At 35.3% G+C, this 21,270-nt stretch overlaps 1 pseudogene; it reads right to left on the reverse strand.

Annotated features, from left to right (window-relative positions):
* Positions 1 to 4,271: 4,271 nt before the first annotated feature.
* LOC149149977 (enoyl-CoA delta isomerase 1, peroxisomal-like) lies at positions 4,272 to 20,999 on the reverse strand (annotated as a pseudogene).
* Between the last annotated feature and the right edge of the window lie 271 nt (positions 21,000 to 21,270).

Consider the following 21,270-nt stretch of genomic DNA (forward strand, 5'->3'; position numbering starts at 1 on the left):
CAAAGTTTAAGACTTTTTTATGTACAACAAATCCGTTTCTCTTAATGAACTGCACTATCCAAATTTGGTGTCGTTTTTGTACATAATATATCACTTAAAGATAATATATCGCCTAAAGCTAAAACGATATCACGAAAATACAGGCATTCGCAAATCTGTTCACAAAATACTTTACATCAAGGAATCATGTGCACTGCGTAATGCACTGTTACACCTTTGAATGCATTCAACAAGCACTGCAAGCCGGAGTCATGTTACCTAATGATATGTGAACAGTAAAATATAAAATGAAACATGTTTTCCTGACAACAGTCAAAGAATGAACATAGTACATCCTGTCAGATTTTTACCTGTGCTAGCTTAGTCAGTCTTCTCCGAAATACCAGGGCTCACACAATCAGCAAATACAGCAGCACATCCTGTTAGAATTTTAGTTGTATTAGCTTAGCTAGTCTTCTCCGAAGTACCAGGGCTCACTCAATTAGCAAATACAGCAGCAGATCCGTATAGAAGCTGGAGGGTGCACTAATGTCAGTCATTCAGTGCTTTGGCAGCTCGATGATGCAGCAGAAAGAGTAGAGGGAGGGTTGGCACATATACGTTGGGATGAGTTAGGTGGGTGCATGCATGTGCCACTCTCTAGAGTCTAGTTCGGTCTCCAATTCAGATTCAGTCTAGTTCAGTTTTAAATCAGTTAGATTCCAATTTAGGTGCAATTTCCTTATTTAGAACAGAGCACTTGCATTATAAGTCGACTATTCTAGAATCTAGGAGTGGCACAAATCCCAAGGAGACCATGCAACATTTTATTTTAAGTTCAAGGATTTAGTACATGCATGCATCGAATTTTTCATCTGCAGTTGGGCACACAATCCCTGGCAGCCGTTTCCATGCATGATGATTCACTGTTATTGGAGTTTAGGGTGAGCGTCTTTTGTGCTATGGCATAGGACACACACTGGTTAACCAGATACACTGTATCTTCCCTCTTCTTCCTCTTCTGAAAACTTAAATGGAGATGCAGGGAGCAACACTACGTTGGTTAGCAAGTTTTTGTTTTGAGCTATTGCAATGTATTTCACCCTTCAGTATTCAATAGGAGATAAACATGATTGAGAGTCAGATCTGTGTATTTGCTGTTTGAATTCTCAGCAATATGTGTTTGTAGATTAACATCCTTAGATCTGTTGTTTTGATTGAAGCTTTCAAATTTTCAGCTACTTAAGATGTAAATTATTCTTTCTAAGTGCAGTATTTGCTTACCATGGTCTGAAAATTAACAGATAGCATGAATCTCAAACACATTCATTGAAAAATCATAGAATTGCAAATATGCGGATAATATTTATATCAAAGATTCTAGACTTCACATCTGTTCCAATTAGTTTCTTTTGAATATAAGCTTTCCTGTTCTCACCTTGAAGCTTGACATATTGCTATGGTCCAATTTGTTGTGTCCATTAGTACGGATTTGCTTCCACATGCATGCTTACATTACCAACACAACAAAAAGATTAACCTCAGCTGGAGATGACAAGCCTGATGTGCCTAAGGTTCTATTCTAGTGCATTAATATTAGCACCATCCCAACCAAAGAGCCTTAAATTTCAAATTTCAACTACTAAAAGAAAAAATTTCTGCCTGTAAGTTATGTACACTCTTATTCTAATTTCTAAGTATCTTGTCAAACCTAGGAAAGCACATTCACATTTCCTAATATGTATGTTATCAGAAATAGGGAAGACAAAATGTAAACAGGTGTGAACAACTAGAGGGAAGCCCTTTAAAGGATAGTGATAATAAAGGGTAGATCCATGAAAAAAGAAGAAAAAATACATTCTGGATTTCTGGTTTAAGTATCCAAATTGTATGTTCTTGCAGAGACTGCAACTGGACTGAATTGACTCTCAAATGATTGAATGGGCTTGCAATTTATTGAAATCATTCATGAAGGGGGTTTTTCTTCGAATAGAAAAATGATTCAAAACCTAAAGTGATGTTTTCCAACAGGGCCTTGGATCACTGGTCTTGTCAACAGTGTATAATCTGTCTAACAGGGTTCTATGCCTTCAGCTCCTGTTTAGACTCAAGACAAGCAATCCGCTCCTGCAGCTCCTGATTAAGCTTAATCAGACGAGCATTCTGCTCCTGCAGCTCCTCATTCATCTTAATCAAGATATCATTATGCTCCTGCTTCTCCTGATTCATCTCAATCAACCTATTAATCTAACCACTTCCTTGCACTAGGAAGCGCAAGCCCCTCCGGGACCTTACTTTCTTCTCACTGTGATCTGCACCTCTCAGATTGCACAATCTTCAAAGAGGTAAGGCCAGGTGCAAGTCCCAACTTCCAAGTGATTTTGGCAAAAGATGCCCCTCGAACCTAGCATCTAAGCCAAACGAAGTCAGCTCTGTGTAGTACTGTACGGCCCCTCAGACCATGTTTGTCGAAGCACCTGGCAAGTCATAGCACTTGCACTGATGATGACCCAGGCTCAAAACTCAATGGATTCATTCTGTCCTAACAAGTCACGTATCACATTGATGAAATACATACCCTTAAGTTGCAGTTTGAAGATAACAATACTTTGATTGTAACACAAAATTTGTGTACATAGTTGTATCCTCTCCAGCCAAAAAAACAAAGTTATAACAACTTAAAAAAAACCACCCCAGCAAGAACTTGCCTAACCTTTAAATTCTATGAAACTCATTCTGAAGATAACAATACTCTGATTGTAACACATAATTTGTGTACATAGTTGTATCCTCTCCAGTAAAAAATACAAAGTTATAACAACTTCAAAAAGCCACCCCAGCAAGAACTTGCCTAACCTTTAAATTCTATGAAACTCTGAAGATAACAATTCTCTGATAGTAACACAGAATCTGTGTACATAGTTGTATCCTCTCCACTCAAAAAACAAAGTTATAACAACTTAAAAAAACCACCCCAGCAAGAACTTGCCTAACCTTTAAATTTTATGAAACTGCTGGTGGGTGTAGGGTCAGCGATGAAGATGGTGGCATGGAAGAGTTGTATCCTCTCCAGTCAAAAATACAAAGTTATAACAACTTCAAAAAGCCACCCCAGCAAGAACTTGCCTAACCTTTAAATTCTATGAAACTCTGAAGATAACAATTCTCTGATAGTAACACAGAATCTGTGTACATAGTTGTATCCTCTCCACTCAAAAAACAAAGTTATAACAACTTAAAAAAACCACCCCAGCAAGAACTTGCCTAACCTTTAAATTTTATGAAACTGCTGGTGGGTGTAGGGTCAGCGATGAAGATGGTGGCATGGAAGACCATCCACAAAGGTTTAACTTTGATGAAATAGATACCGTTGGTCACAGTAATATTGGACAAGGAACAATATGCCTGTTTCTTATAAACATTTGTAATGTGCCCAGTGCCCCTGAAGAGAGTGTTCTTTATCCTATTTTGAATTAAAAAAATGTTTCTTCCCTTGCGAAAAGAAAATTCTCAGAAAAAAATAGTTTGATTGTAAAACAGAATTGTGTAAATATGTGTGCCATCTCTAGTCAAAACAAAGGTTTAAGTACTAAAAAAATTGACACAGCAGAAAGAACTTTCTTAACGTTAAATTATATGAAACCACTGATGGGTCTTGGTTTAGCAATGAAGATGGTGGCATGGCAGGACATCCACGAAAGTTCAACTTTGATGAAATAGATACTCTTTGGTCACTGATCTTAGACAAAAAAGTCTGATTTTAACATGGAAATTGTGTAGATGTGCGTCGCCTCTCCAGTCAAAACAAAAGGTTTAACTACTGAAAGGAACCACCCGAGGAAAAACTTGCCTAACCTTATATATAATGAAATTGCTGTTGAGTCTTGGCATCGCAGAGCATCCATGAAGGTTTGGCGTTCTTAGACGAATATTCTAATTGTAATGCAAACAATTAAAAAAAATGTGTAGAGGTTTGTGCCCTCCCCGGTCAAAACAGGATTTAGTTATTTAATTAAATAAGTAAAACAACAACCCAGAAAGAACTTGCCTAAGCTTTATCCTTGATGAAATTGCCGATGGGTTTTGGCTCAGCAGAAAAGATGCTGGCATGGCAGACCATCACCAAAGTTTCAAGAAATCATAATTAGCAAACTATGGGAGAAATAGACCACACGATAACTCTACCTTAAGAATATCGGTGTTTTTCTAAGCAGAACTTGAACTTTCTATTGATGTCATTGTATTTTCATATCAATATCAATGTATGACATTAAAAAATGCTAGCAATGGTGTAAAAACAGGAACAAATATTATATTGCAGACACTAATGCATCTCCGCACTACCTGTCGGCAAACAATTGCGGGAGTCTGAGAAGCCCCAAATTATTAAGACCAACCCATTCGTATTCACAGCAATCGAACTCAAAATCCATGGTTACAGTGGGCTTCGAACCACTAACCCCACACGCACAAATGGAAACCTACACCCCAATCATCAGAGCTTGGCAGAAGCGGGGAAAATATACGGCTCCCGATGGGTATCGAGCTCTTCAACAACGCCAGGGAAAACTCCCAACCTGAGTTCACTGTAAATATCCTTCGTCCAGCCCCTACTAGCCAATTTCTGGGCTTCACTAACGGCGGCATCCAATGCCTGAGCCGAGTCCGCATAAACAGAATCCACGATCCGGCCCTACAGAGCCGTCTGGGAACTAAACTTGCGGGCACCTAATACCACATCCCTGCTGGCTGCGGGCAATAGCTTGCTCCGCACGACGGCCATGAGACTCTTGGGAAGCTTCATCCCAAGGTCGAGCTCACTCATGTAGAGGACAGATCTATCCGCCTTCATAAACCTGTAGTCGTGTGCTAAGGCCAGTATAAAAACCCCCCCGCAGCGTGCCCACAGATCGCCGCGATGGAGGGCACGCCGAGCCTCATGAAGGAGTCCAGCAGGTTTACGAATTTGATCCTGATTATGCTCAAGTGAGCCTCTGGATTCTGAGATATTCATTGAAGGTCATTTCCTGCAACGAAGAACGAAGAATTGTAAGAAAGCTCAGGGAGCCAAAAAAGATATGTAAATTGGAGCAGCTCTTTGCAGAGAGGCCGATATGCATGTAATGAGGTAGTCGTTTCCTGAACAAAGACGAAGTTCGCCAGGTGTCAGCATCTAGTCGTTTCCTGAACAAAGAGGAAGTTCGCCAGGTGTCAGCGTCAGAAGGAGAAGGACGACGAAAGGTCCCTTTCAAAGGAAGGCCTATCGGCCTAATTATTTACGGAGAGTCCAGAGTTTCGGCGGGTCGGACACAAATTATTCGTCCGCTTATTGGAAGGATGAGAGGAGGTGTAATTCTTGACGGAGACCGCTGAAGACGAAGTGGTGTACTTATTCATCCGCTTCTGTGATTGTTGGAAGGAATAGGTTTAATTCTCCACGGGTTCCAAAGTTTCCGCCAAGTTTTCTGCGTGGTGAAGAAAACTGTACAGAGGGTTGAGTGGTGTAATTAGCGACCAAAACCCCACATAATTAGAAAGATGAGTGGTGTAATTAGTGACCAAAACCCCAAAGTCTCTGGTGTGCTAAAAGTGATTATTGGAGCGATGAGAGGCGTAATTAGTGACCAAAACTCCAAAGTCTCTGGCGTGTAATTCTTGACGGAGACCGCCAAAGTCTCGGTGTGGTTCATATTTATTAAAAAAATTATTTAGATATTTATATATATTTATTAAGTATTTATTAAAAAATATTATTTAGATATTTATATATATTTTTTGTTATGGATATCATTTTTATATTTAAAAAAAAATATTTACATAATATTAATATTATTTAAAAATTTATAAAAAAACGCTATTAATTATAAATAATTTATTATATATTGAAATACTAATTTTAAAATATTTGTAGTTTAACAGGGCAGTGTAGTTGAGAAACACAATTTTATGAAGTATCATGTAAACGATGAAATTTATAAGATTCAAGGTTCAAATCCCCATAATCAAGCTCACTAGCGATGACATGGTGTTTTGTTAAGGCACCTCATGGTAAAAATGTGATCAGTTCAAAACCTCTCAGGCAAAGATCTAGGGTGTTCTATTAAGGCACTTCGTGGGGAAAAATTCACCACTTCAAAACCTCATGCGTGAAGATCTAGTGATGGTAAGGGTTGGTGTAACATGGTCTAGGTTCAATCCCTAGGTGATTTTGATGGCTTAGATGCCCCTAGGTGGTGGCTATTCAAGCCACAAGTTAGGTCACCGGTTCGAAACTTTGTGGACAAAAATTCATCCATGCTAATGGTTGGTGTGTCCTAGGCTGATTTTGACGACTGAGATGCCCTTAGTGTTGGAAAATGTAACTAGTTTCGGTCTTCATGATTGTCATTTGATTCATGTATCTATCAAATGGAGAAAGATAATGATGTAATAACAAAAGACATAATTATTTTTGTAAGAAGAGCCTTTAACATGTGAGAGGGATACATCTCTTCAATGCAAACCTCTTTTAGAATGTAAAATATGAAAAAAGTTACATCGTTTCATAGATCTTAATGAATTTGGTTTTCTCTCTATATATATAATGTGTATTTTTTCATTGTTTAAATTCTATTTTTGAATGATATATTAAACTCGTTAGTACAAAGAAAAATTATTGGATTTCATGGAAAATTGGCAAAAATATATATACACCTAAAAAATATGAAAATGTAAAATAGTGAGACTACTTCAAACATTTTATCCATAAAATTTATTTTTTGTTGTTTTTTTACAGGACATATACAGAAAAAAAAATAAAAAATTAAACAATATATAATATATACATAGTTGACATTAAAATATTTTGCATAACATGTGTATCGAGACATTTTATCTATAGACTACATTGTCCACATTAATTTTTTGGTTATTAATATATTTTTAAGTCTATGTCAATATTACTTGATCTTGGATATTAAAATATTTTATGAATAACCCACATTAAATTTGTGAGAGATTTTTCGGCGAAAATCACATGGAATACCATTTGTCGACGCGTTTCGAACCAACTAGTGTGGTTCATCGTCAGGACAAGTTAAATAGTCTGAGCAAAGCCTCCAACGGCTAACTTGACCAACGGCTAGTTTGACTCTAGGATCGGGGTCAAAATTATTTTATTAATTTAATTAGTAATCTCTGGGATCAATATATAAATATATAAAATTTTAATGGGTATTTAGTTAAAAAATATTATAAAAATTATAAGTTAATTAGTTATATAAAGGGCATTATAATATCAGAATAAAATAAAGTAATATTAATAGGATGCTAGGTGAGTTAGAGAAATATTTAAAAGGTTTAAGTTGATTAGAATTTAATTGGAAAGTTAGTTATGTAAAGGACCTTATGCATAAATAATATATATATATATATATATATATATATATATATATATATATATATAATTGAAAGGGGGGAATATTTATAAAATTAAAAGAAAGTTAGTACGAAAGGATCTTATAAGTTAAAAAAAATGAGAAAATTAACACTCTAATTAAAAATAAATAAATAAATAAATCAATCAAAGTCAAAATAAAAAAATAAAATAAAATAAAATAATAAAAATAATAATAAAAATAAAAATAAATAAATAAATTTGTTTATTATTATAAATATTTTTAAATGTCACATATTATTTTTATATTAAAAATTGAATGAATTACACATCTCCTTATTATTCTTATTAGGAATTATTTGATATTTTTAATTTTATTTTTCAACTTTTGATTACTTATTTCTCTGGACATTGAATATTTTATTTTGTACAACATTAAAATATTGTATATATATATATATATATATAACAATTTATTTAAATCCTTGCATCATATATTTTAGAATGTATAAGGCTTAAATATTTTATTCACACTTTCTTTTACTTTTAATTATTTTATATCTTTCTAAAGTTGATAAGGAATTATGTTACGTCTTATGATTAAGTGTGAGTGAAATAATTTACCACATTGGGATGTAATATTAACAAAAGGTTGAGTGAGGGTAGTGAGGTTGGGATTTGGGATGTAATATTAACAAAAGGTTGAGTGAGGGTAGTGAGGTTGGGATTATTGATGTTTTGTAATGCTTCCAATTAAAAGTAACTAAACATGTGTTTTTGTTTTCTATTATAACTGAGATTGCTTTCCTCTATAGAAAATATTGTATTTTTATTTTAAGAGGAACACATGTCAACTACAAATTGAGCACAAAATCACATATTGAGCAAACCTTTGAGGCAATAGAATTTTGAGCATTTAGTATACTCACTTAATAGCACAACATAATTACTCTATTCTAGAGCGTCAACATGTTAACTTACAAAATTTAATCTTTTAAGACTAACAATTATTTCACCTAATTACTCAAAGTAAACTCAATTTATATTCCATAAAAATAAATAATATAAATATTTTGTTAATTTTGAATTTTATATATATAACTATTATTTTGATTCAAACTTGAAGTTATATTTTTTATTAAAAAAATATTTTTTTTCAATAAAAAATATAAATTCAAGTTTGAACCACAACAATAGTAAAATTAATGTGCCCGAAAACGCTTCCACGAAGGAAAACAAAAGAGTAGTTATACCTCCCTCTACATCTTTTCAAGTTTGAACCAAAAGAATAGTATAACTAAATATAAATTCAAGTTTGAACCACAACAATAGTCAAATTAATGTGCCCGAAAACGCTTCACGAAGGAAAACAAAAGATGTAGTTATACCTCCCTTCCTGTGATTATTGGAGGGATGAGAAGAAAAGTAATTAGTGACCAAAACCCCCAAAGTCTGTGCGTGCTGAGACAAAATGGAGGCTTGGGAAGGGTAGGTCAAAGTTGTAATTATTTACGGAAACTCCATCGTGGCGGGGCGGACACAATTGTAATTGGATGAGGGAGGGTTTTCTTTATTTTGTACAGTATTAAAATATTTTCTTTTTATATATAAATATATATAATTTCTATTCACATAAATTAATTAATATAAATTTTCTAATAATTTATTTAAATTTTTTATGTGCAATATTTTAAAATATATAAAATTTAAATATTTTATTTATTTTTTTATTTTTTTTGTTTTATATTTATATTTTATTTTTAAATATACATCCAAAGTCTCTGACGTGCTGAGACAGAATTGAGGCTTGGGAAGGGTACGTCAAAGTTGTAATTATTTACACTCCAAAGTCTCTGGCGTGTAATTCTTGACGGAGACCGCCAAAGTCTCGGCGTCGTGAAGACGAAGCAGAGGCCTGGGAGGAGATGTAATTATCAATGGAGACTTTAAAGTTTGGAAAGAGCTAATTAGCTATTTTTATGGTATTTAATGTTTTGGGATATGCACGCAGCTTAGCCCGATAACACGCGAAAGCCAAAATATTAGTTAATGCCAAAACTTGGCTTTTGGGTGTTATCGCGTTAACCGACGTGCATATCCCCGGGCATTAAATACCCTAGAAATGGCTAGTTAGCTCTTTCCTCAAAATTTGGACGTCGTGGAGAGGTCCCGACACAAATGTAACTAGGAGAAGGATGAGTGGAGGGTTTTCTTTATTTTCTTTCTAGTCTAATCAACAAGAATCTAAAAAGTCTATGAAACTAAGAAAAAGCCAATATGAAAATGTGAATATAAAGTCTAAGATGAACTAAACATTAAAATTAAAGAAAAAAAACAATATAGTCCAGATAAATAGTACAAAGGTCGCCGATGAAAGTTTGCAACAGCGGAAAGCGGAAAGGAGAGGTGTAAATATTCGTCTCTGAATGGGGGTTTGAAAAAGGGTAAGGGTGTAGATATTCGAGATCTGTAATAAGTTGGAGATGATTCCTCCTGAAATTATAATTCTCCCAAATTTTCAAATTCTACAATAAAGAAGAGGAGTCTTAGAAATAAAAATTCAAATTAAAAAAATTATTGTGGTAAATAAAATTAATTAAATAAGTTTTTTCATCATTTCCAAATAAATATATAATTATTTCCAATTAAATATATATCATATTTATATTATTTTTATAAAGTATTAATTATTGGTTGAATTTAAGTTTTTTTTTTTTATCTATATCAAGTTTTTGAGAAGATTTTTCTCATCAAATTATAATACTTTTGTCACGCAGCGTGATTCGTATTTATTAAAAAGAATTATTTAGATATTTATATATATTATTGCAAATAAAATTAATTAAATAAATATTTTAATAATTTCCAATTAAATATATATCATATTTATATTATTTTAAATATTGTTTTTATAAAATATTAAATATTTATTAAAAAATATTACATAGATATTTATATATATTTATTAAAAAACATTATTTAGATATTTATATATATTTTTGTTATCGATATCATTTTTATATTTAGAAAAATATTTAAATAATATTAATATTATTTAAAAAATTATAAAAAAACACTATTAATAATAAATAATTTATTATACATTAAAATAATAATTTTAAAATATTTGTAGCTTAAGAGGGCATTGTAGTTGGGAAACACCATGTTATGAAGTATTATGTAAATCATGAAACTCATAAGATTCAAGGTTCAAATCCCCATAATCAAGCTCACTAGCGATGACATGGTGTTTTCTTAAGGCACCCCATGGTGAAAATGTGACCGGTTCAAAATGTCGCGCGCAAAGATCTTGGCGTGGTGGGGTTCTCCATGGGGAACTGGTGGGTTGCGGTGGCAGGGTGGGTGTAGTAGACGATGAATAAATGTGTGGACACGGGTTTTGAAGGTGAATTGGCATAAGAAAATTTACCAACACCTATAATAAGATCTTGGCATGGTGGGGTTCTCCACAGGGAACTGGCAGGTTGCGGTGGTAGGGTGGGTGTAGTAGACGATGATTAAATGTGTGGACACGGGTTTTGAAGGTGAATTGGCATAAGAAAATTTACCAACACCTATTATTGTGAGTGAGCCTCCTACTTTGTAGTCAATTGAAAGACAATTGCAGAAAGTAACTGCACTCCTGGTGAAACTAGGGTAACAAATATATGTTGACCGGAATGAGGTAATCACCTTTATGAATGACTTACAAAACTATAAATGGGAAATGCTGGACATGAGGATTCAAAGGCGTATTCATGAAAGGTTGGACCTAATTGAGGGCATGATTGATCAACTAGAGTTTCATGTACGTGGGGGCCCTAGACCCCCAGACCATCTTAATGTCAGATAAGCTCCAACTCCTCCCCAGAATCAATGATAACGATTGGCTATATATGTATTCATTTTGTATTTTGGATACTTTCTATGTTCTTTATATGGACTCGCTATAGTTTTTGGTAGTTGGATATCAGTGTTCATTTATCTCTCCTAACCAACAAATCTAGTTAGAATGAGGCCGAGAGAGAAGGGTGTTTCTTCAAAATCTTATGTAATATTTCTGCGAATTAATAGCAGTGGTTTGATAAAATAAAATAAAAAAACTTAAATATCTACTTATATAAAAAAAAATTCATTGACGATGTCAAAAACATGATTTTGTTAGAACCAACTTAGATCCATCTAACATTAGATCTATCATGCGCTGAGAGGGATCAAATCCCTCGAGGTGAAAACCTTCTTTTTGGAATGTACAACTTGAGGAAAGGTTTGCACCTCAAGGAATTTGATCCCTCTTGGCACATGATAGATCCAGTGTTAGATGTATATAAGTTGGTTCCAGTTGAAGGCAACAATCTCACATTTCTTTATTATCATTATTATGTATGTTTGAGATTAACTTCAAAATTCGCATTATGTTTTCTTTTCTTGGCATGACCATATCATTCTCTTCTCTAATTTAGTTTGTGTTGCTTGCCTTGAATGGTTTGTACATCTCTGTTTGAATGCTTTGAATGGTTTGTCTGCTTACATGTTTGGATTTGGATGGTAGCGTTTGTGAATATTACAATTGTTATATTAAATTTTTATATGTGTATGTAATTGTCTATTAATAATTAGTTGGTGATGAAGAAAAGAGTCATTCCTTTCAATAGTTTGCAAGGGGATTGATATTACACGCCTATTTAATTTAATTTTAGGTATCACAATTTCTGACATCTAATTAATTCTAATAGTGTCCCTCTAGGTATTACTAAATATATCTTGATGAGTAGTCTTAATAATTTTGTTAGGTCCCTATAATACTAGTGATTACCCCATTGCTATTGTAGTTGTACCCCTTATTAATATTGTTGTGCCCCTATTGTCCCCATATTTTTATTACTGTGCCCCATAGAATCCCTCTATTGTTATTTTTGTGGCTTTATATTATTATTGCTAGGTCGGTTGGGTTATATTGTGACTCCTTAGGCTCCTATATATAGAAAGGAGGTTTTGTCATTTGAATCATCCAAGAATTGTTCATTTATGTAATGTAAAGGAGGTTGCCCCCTCGAAGAGGTTTAATTCTAAGGCGTTGATCTATATTTTCTATCTTTTCTTGAGCTGGTTTCATAACATTTGGTATTAGAGCTTTGGATTCTAGGGTTTCGCTGCTCCAAATAGGTCATCGTGGCACTTTATGGATATCAACCACCATCCATCACATCATATTTAAGAGAAAATTATAAGGTTCAAGCAGTGGAACATCACATCGAACATCAACAACAAGTCCTCCAACTCTTAAAGGATAACCTCGTGTTGGCACAGAATAGAATGAAACAATAGGCAGATCAACATCGCAGTGAAAGAAGTTTTGATGTAGGCGATTGGGTATTCCTACGGCTACAACCATATAAACAAATGTCCCTCAAGCAAGCTAAGAAGGATAATAAATTATCACCAAAGTATTATGGTCCGTACAAGGTGTTGCAAAAGATTGGTACTATGGCATACAAATTGGAGCTTCCTGCAGCATCTCGAGTGCACCCATTTTTCCATGTTTCATGTTTAAAGAAGGTTATAGGTGACAAGCTCCCAGTTCAAACAATGTTGCCAGAACTTGACAAGGAAGGAAAAATTATATTGGAACCGGAAGCAGTCACAGAAACAAAAACTTGACAGCTACGAAATCGATCAATTTCAGAGTATCTCATCAAGTGGAAGAACTTATCTGCTGGAGATTCCACATGGGAGGATGAGAATTTTATACAAAACCATCCAGAACTACTCAAGCATTGAGGACAACACTTTTTTGAAGGATAGGGGCATGTTAGGTCCCTATAATACTAGTGATTACCCCATTGCTATTGTAGTTGTAGCCCTTATTAATATTGTTGTGCCCCTATTGTCCCCATATTTTTATTACCATGCCCCATAGAATCCCTCTATTGTTTTTTTGGTGGCTTTATATTATTATTGTTAGGTCGATGGGTTATATTGTGACTCCTTAGACTCCTATATATAGAAAGGAGGTTTTGTCATTTGAATCATCCAAGAATTGTTCATTTATGTAATGTAAAGGAGGTTGCCCCCTAAAAGAGGCTAAATTCTAAGGCGTTGATCTAACTTTTCTATCTTTTCTTGAGCTGGTTTCATAACAAATTTACTGTATTACTCTTGGAATACTTTGTTTCTTTGTTAATATTTGAAATAATTTATTTCCTTCAAGAATATTTTGATGATTCTTTTTTATCTATAGTCTATTTTGCAAAGTCAAGAAATAATTCTTTTTTGATTTTTTTAATGAGTGGGCGAATTTATAAAATCTTTACATCCAAACAATTATCACATCTCTTTCAAGAATATTTTGATTTGTTTTGATTTTTTATAAATATATCTTTTCCTCTTATAAATATTTTGAATACATTGTTGTACGCAATTATCTAGTAGTAATTTTGAATATATGTAATTGTCTACTAGTAATTAGTTGACGATGAAGAAGGGAAACGATCTTGTCAAGGATTAATTTTGACTTTGCAAGAGGATTGGTTCTTCACATCTAATTCACTTTAATTCTAGGTATCACAACTTTTGATAGCTAATTAATTCTTAATAGTGTCCCTTTAGGTATTGCTAAATATATCTTGATTTTTTTTTAATAATCTATAACCCCAATTTTAACATCAAATGCAACTAATGCAAGCAACATAGTTATCGATCAATCAATAAAATTACCTAGCACTTGTTTTTTTGAGGTAGCAAACAATTACCTGATTTTGAAAAGAGGTGATTCAGAATACACATTTTTTTTGGAGCATATTTATGGCACTTTAAATTTTCTCATGAACATTTTTTTTAAATGTAAGTGATTTTCATGTTGATTTTGAAAAGTGTTGATACAACATCAACCCTTTTTTTTGAAGCATATTTTTAACACTTTAAATTTTTTTATGTATCAAGTATGAACATTTTTTTTAAATGTTAGTGATTTTTATATTGATCTTGAAAGGAGTTGATGCAACATCAACCTATTATTTTAGAGGGCCTATTTTTGACACTTTAAATTTTTTAATGTATTGAGTGTAGATAATTTTTTTTTAAATGCTTGTGATTTGCATGCGAATTTTGAAAATCATCATTTTTAAGGCATATTTTTTACACTTAAAATTTTCTATTGTCCCAAGTATGCATTGTTCAAGTTATCTTATTTTTATTCTTGTTTTTCATCCTAAAATGTTTGTTTTTTAAGGGATTTCCAAATATGTGTTATAATGAAATTTTTAGTTGTTTTTGCAAAAAAAATCATGACATTGTGGGACAAGTTAGGGACTTTGTACCAATCTAAGTCTCTGGTGAATAAACTACGGTGAAGGCTTTGTGGGACAAGTTACGGACTTTGTACCAATCTAAGTTTCTGGTGAATAAACTGTTCCTACGGAAAAAGCTATATAACCTGTGGATGAAAGATGGAGACTCGGTGACAGAGCATCCGAATGTGTTTAATATTGTGGTAAGTCAGTTATCGTCTGTTGATATCAAAATTTCAGATGAAGATAAGTGCATTAGTTTGTTGTGTTCTCTACCAGATTCATCGGATAGTATGGTTATTGCAATAGGTAGCAATGCAACTGCCTTGCAGTTTGATGAAATAGTATCATCCTTGCTGAAGGAGGAGATGAGGCGGAAAAATATGGAGAGCCAGAATGGTGATGCCTTGTCTATACGAGGACGGTCCCAGAACAGAAATAAAAATAAGTCATCGAGTGGAAGATCTAAATCTAGAGGGAGATCTAAATCTCTAGGAAAACCTGTAAAGGTGGTGTGTTGGAAATACGAAAAGGAAGGGCACTACAAAAGGGACTGTAAATCTAAAGCTCCTGACAAAGGAAAGGGATCTAATGATGCTTCTTTTGCAGAGGTGAAAACCACCTCAAATGAAGGTGGGGATGTGTACTTGGCTTCTTCAAGTACACATTTAGATCATGAGGCATGGTTGATTGACTCAGGTGCATCCTTTCACTTCACTCCCCATAGAGAGTGGTTATGTGATTATGATAAATATGATGGTGGTGATATCTTCTTAGGGGATGATAGGAAGGCTAAATTCATTGGTCATGGAAAAGTAAAGTTGAAGTTGCAAGCTGGAAGGGTTAGAACACTTCTGGGTGTTCTCCATATTCCTGCATTAGCCAGAAATTTGATTTCTATAAGCAAGCTAAATCATGCAGGTGTAAAAATAGTGTTCGAGAAGGATACCTGCAAGAATGTTCGGGGGGAACTGGTATTGATGCAGGGACTTCGGATTGGAACTCTATACAAGCTACAAGGTATCACTGTTGTTGATGGGTGCAATAGTTTTGTGGTTCGTGAAAGTGGAGTAGAAAATCTAGTGGTCTCTCGAGAGAAGACCATGTTATGGCATCAAAGGCTTGGAAATATTGAAGAGAAGGGCCTTCGAATACTTCATGGTAAAGGTATGGTTGAAGGTATGAGTAATAGCTCTCTAGATTTTGATTTCTGTGAAAATTGTGTATATGGGAAGAAAAATCGGGTGAGTTTCCCCTCTGGTGGTAAGAGGATGAAACAGATATTAGAGCTTGTGCACACTGATGTGTTTGGACCTATGAAGGTTCCATCACTGGGTAATTCTGTGTACTATGTATCATTTATAGATGACTTATCAAGGAATACATGGATATATTTCCTTTAGAAGAAACCTGAAGTCTTTGACAGGTTTAAAGAATTTAAGGCTCTGGTGGAAAACCAGACAGAGAAGAAGATAAAGGTGTTGAGGACAGGTAACGGTGAAGAGTTTTGCAGTAAGGAATTTGAAGAATTCTGTAAGAAGTGTGGTATAGCATGGAAAAAGACTACTCCATATGCACCTCAGCAAAATGGAGTTGCAGAAAGAATAAACAAGACATTGGTGGAAAGGGCAAGAAGCATGCTCAGTGGTGTCGGGTTAGGACAGGAATTTTGGGCAGAGGTGATGGAGACAGCATGTTACCTGGTCAATAGATCACCTTCATCAGCATTGGAGGATAAGACTCCACAAGAGGTATGGACTGGTAAGAAACCCTCTCTTTCACATCTGAGGGTATTTGGATGTGATGCATATGTACATGTTCCAAAGGAGAAACGAACCAAGGTGGATAGTAAATCTGAAAAGTGCACCTTTATTGGGTATAAGGATGGTTTAAAGGGTTATAAGCTTTGGAACCCAGTAACAAGGAAGGTTGTGTACAACCGAGATGTGGTGTTCAGAGAGGTGAAAGATGTTATTAAACATGAATTCCAACCAAAGGAACCTGAGAAGATAGAGTTTGAGCTAAAGGAGGAAGAATCAGACTCTACAATAGAGGAGGAACCAGAAGATGAAGAGCCACAAACTCCGGGTGTGAGAAGATAAGTTCAAGAAACAAGGCAACCAGAAAGGTATAGTCCATCTACTTTTTGTTCAAAATTTTCTTTATCTATTACTAATGATGATCCTATAACTGTGAAGGAAGCAGTAGATTTAGAGGATAGAAAACTCTGGAGAGAGGCCATGGTTGATTAAATGGCATCTTTGCACAAAAATGAGGCTTGGGATCTGGTCGAGTTGCCGACTGGAAGGAAACCCATTGGTAGCAAATGGGTATTCAAGAAGAAGACAAATGCTAAAGGAAAGGTGGAGAAATACAAAGCTCGGTTGGTAGAAAAAGGTTATTCCCAAGTGCCAGGAATTGATTTTGGTGATATTTCTTCTCCTGTTGCAAAGGTAGCTTCTATTAGATTACTCTTATCTGTTGTTGCTACTTTTGATTTTGATGTAGAATAGATGGATGTGAAGACAACATTTCTTCATGGGGATTTGGAAGAGGAGATCTACATGAAGGAAACTGAAGGCTTTGTAGTGAAGGGTAAGAAAGAATTGGTATGCAAGTTAAAGAAGTCTCTATATGGGTTAAAATAGTCACCAAGGATGTGGTATTAGAAATTTGATACATTTATACGGGGACTTGGCTTCACAAGAAGAAAAGCGGATCACTTTGTGTATTTTAAATTAATTGGTGACCATGTTATTTATCTGGTCTTATATGTGGATGATATGTTGTTGGTTGGAAATGACAAAGAATTTATCCAGGATTTGAAGACCCAATTGTCCTCCAAATTCGACATGAAAGATCTTGGTGCTCCAAACTATATTTTGGGCATGGAAATTAAAAGAGATTGGGAAAAGAGGAAACTATGGTTAAACCAAAGGAAGTATGTTGAGACAATATTGCAGAGGTTTAATATGTAGGATAGTAAACCAGTGAAGGTTCCTATTCCTGTAGGTGTAAAGTTATCTACTGAACAGTGTCCCAAGACACAAGAAGAGGAAGAGGATATGTCATCTATTCCATATGCAAGTGTAGTCGGTAGCCTGGTGTATGTGATGGTCTATACTAGACCATACATTGCACATGCAGTGGGAGTATTGAGCAGGTTTATGTCAAAACCAGGGAAGGAGCATTGGACAACAGTGAAGCGGGTTTTTCAGGTATTTGCGTGGCACTAGTGATTATGGTTTGTGCTACCAAGGAAAACCAGGATTGGACATAATTTTGGATATTCGTGGCTTTGTTGATGTGGACTGGGTTGGAGATCTAGATCAGAGAATATCTACAAGTGGGTGTGTGTTTAACCTATTTTGAGGTGCAGTCAGTTGGATGAGCAAGAAACAATCTGTAGTGGCACTATCAACTATAGAGGCAGAATACATGGTAGCCACTCATGCAAGCAAGGAAGTAGTTTGGTTGTAGAGATTGTGTTCAAGTATGGGGTTAATATAGGGAGCTATAAGGATAGACTGTGATAGCCAAAGTTCAATTTTCTTGTCAAAGAACCTTGCTTACCATTCAAAGACAAAGCACATTGATGTTCAGTATCACTTTGTGAGGGACATGATAGAAGACAAAAAGGTGTTGCTGGTAAAGGTGGACATTTTGAAGAATACTGCAGATGCATTAATAAAATCTGTGAGCTCTGAGAAGTTCTCTTGGTGTAGAGAAACAATGGGCATTGTAGGGCTGGATAAATGACTAAGCTCTCTTGTGGCCCCCTATGGAAAGAAAACAACAAGTGGGAGAATGTTGGGTTATGTTATATTCTTTCCACGACTAGCCCACGTAGTTAACCGGGGGGTGGAGCCCCTCCTTCGTTGCGTCGATTGCGTAGCAGGGGGAGTCATAAGGGGTTTGAGGGGTGCAGGTAACCCCACTCTATGGGGTCTGATTGGGCAGACCTACCTATGGTTTTGTGCATGATTTTCGCACATGGTTTTGGACGCAATGGTTTTCGGTCCATGGTTTTGGATGTGATGGTTTTTGGTCCATGGTATTGGATGGTTCGACATGTATAAATATGTATTGTAACATTGAAAGTAACATAATGAAAAATCAAGTTGGTAGTCTCAATTTTGGGATCTAGGGAAAAATCTCTATGTATATGTGTTTTATGTGTTATGCGCTTGCATTGTTTATTTTCTGTGTTTTAGAATTCGTATGCAGGTAATTTCTGTACGGGGTTAAAACCTACACAAAAGGTTCGAGGTACACAAAATGAGACTCATTTTAGTCTAAGAGTTAACAGATTATAACACAGATAAAAAAGGGATAAAGTAAGAGGATTGTGCATGATTTTGGAGATCTAATATGGCTGAATTAGGCTATACTTATAGAAGGTATAGGTGCCCTAATAGGTGGGCGAAATCCTAAGAGTATCATGATAAGATTAGAGTTGGTTTGGATTGCTAAAAGAAGCATGTTACTTGTCTTCCAAGATGAATAAGTTATAGAATGAAAGAATGAAGTCGGCAGAAGGATCCCAACCTAGTTTTTGAAAGTTGTGATAGTGAGTATGAACCTCTAGAACTAGTCCAAATTATTGCGCAAGAAGTTCATGGATTCTAAGGCGATTATAGAAGCAACCATCTCATCTGTTGAAGAAGGTTATTCTAGGAAGATCTATGATAACATTGAAATTGGTTTTCTCAAAGAAGTGGGTCGAGAGGTACAAATATCTATGAAGACAAGGACGAGCTTTTGAGATAACTGTTGGGAGGGTCAAATAGGCCTAAACAAGGTGTTGGAAGTGTCTTCTAGGAGAACAAGTTGTATATGCTTTTAGAGAGAAGGAGGTCATTGATTTATGAAGGAGGTTTGACCATAGATGGAGGGATAACATGGGAAATAGGGGTGCCCTAACTAGTAATCACACTTCATCAAGTATGCACAATAGTTTGTAAGGTATGTATATTTGTTTTATGGATAAAGGGTCTTGAATGCACTAGGGTTTTGCGGCATGTTTTGAATGGTAAAAGAATCTATGGTTTCGAGGCTTCACCTTGTTGGATATTTTTGGTTTCTAGGGATTATAAACCCTATATAGGTCTTGGATAGGAAAACCCTAGTTAAGTGAAAAATCCTAACACTAATCGGTTTCTTCCCTCATATAAACCCTAGCTTTTGTTATATAGGGTTTGCAAAAAGAATCTAAGACTTGGTAAAAAACAAGCGAGGGTGGAATTGGATGAAATCTAGGATATGACATCAAAACCCTAGGGATGATGTTTCCAAGGTAAATATCAAGGAATTTAGGGTTTGCACTTGAGAACCTTAGGAGTCTTCCCTCTAAGAAAACCATGGAAACCTTAGATTGACAAAATAAAAGCCACACTCTTATATTTGTATATTTTGCTTGGTTATATTTGTCATTAAAAAGCAAGATGATAAGGGGGAAAATAGAAAATCAACTATCATGCTTGATGACGACTCCTTGGAGATGATGAGCATGATGGAAGGAGGGAACTGTAAGGACCTTGAAGGAATTGATGCTAACAAGTTCAAAGGACTAAGCATGCATCATTGTAATTTCTAGAAGAATCTTGACTAAGTATGGCATCATAGATAGAAGCATGTAATAGTAGCATATTTAAAGCCTACTTACTTAAATTGCTTGAAAGAAATCATCTAGTCCTTTAAGAATGAAAATAATGAAAATATTAGAGACAATTATGCATAAGTCTTCATCCATTAATTGTCTAACATTATGTAAGATGAAGTCATTTTGCTAAGGTGGAGTCTTTTTTTTTAACACAGTCAATTACTTTTTATATATTGCAAAAAAGAGGGGAAGGAAGCTAGTTCCTTGTACAATCAAAGGAGGGTAGGTTCAAAAGTAGTGCGTAAATGGGAGCGTAGTCCCCACAACTACTTTTGCCGCCCATAATCCATAAACTTCAAAACAAATGTGCTGGTTTCATGGTTTTGAGATGTGGGATAACATTCCAAAAGATGACTTGAACTCCAAAAAAGACTTAACTTTTGAAAAGGCGGGTATATTCAAAGACCATTATCCTCGGAATTTCGACATATACACAATACATGGTAATAAATGAATTCCGCTTTTCCGTAGCCTTGGCGCGATCTTCAAAGCTAACATTTATAAGACTCGATCTCCACCGTAGAAAATCCTCCGTCAGGTCTGACTGGTCAAACAACTTGCACGCCCCACTTCCATCGTCAATCCACACACGATAGATCCAACGGTTGGCAAGGATATCGGGCGGGAAAATCCTGCGAAGATTACCTTCCCGAAAAGGTGGTAATCTCACACTGCCCACATCATACGTGTCCATCATTGAGTGGAATCGGGTGGTTCCCTTTGTAAACCACTTACTGCTGAAACTCTACCCGATATAACATTCCGGTTTACAATCCTGCCTTTTATTATTGTCTAACTCTCATGCAAGAAAGTGCCCAATGGTCGTTGATCTGTCACCATCAACGGCTACGATGACATTTCCATGATCCTTTTCTGCTGCAACTGAAGTCAGACCTCGGCCATTGATCTCCAGAATCCCACGATACTTGTGCAATGGATCTTCATCAGTCTCTGCACTCCTACTT

The sequence above is a fragment of the Pinus tabuliformis genome, chromosome 9 (assembly GCF_031772625.1).
Source record: "Pinus tabuliformis cultivar Carrire ecotype Pingquan chromosome 9, CPIR1, whole genome shotgun sequence".
NCBI lineage: Eukaryota > Viridiplantae > Streptophyta > Pinopsida > Pinales > Pinaceae > Pinus > Pinus tabuliformis.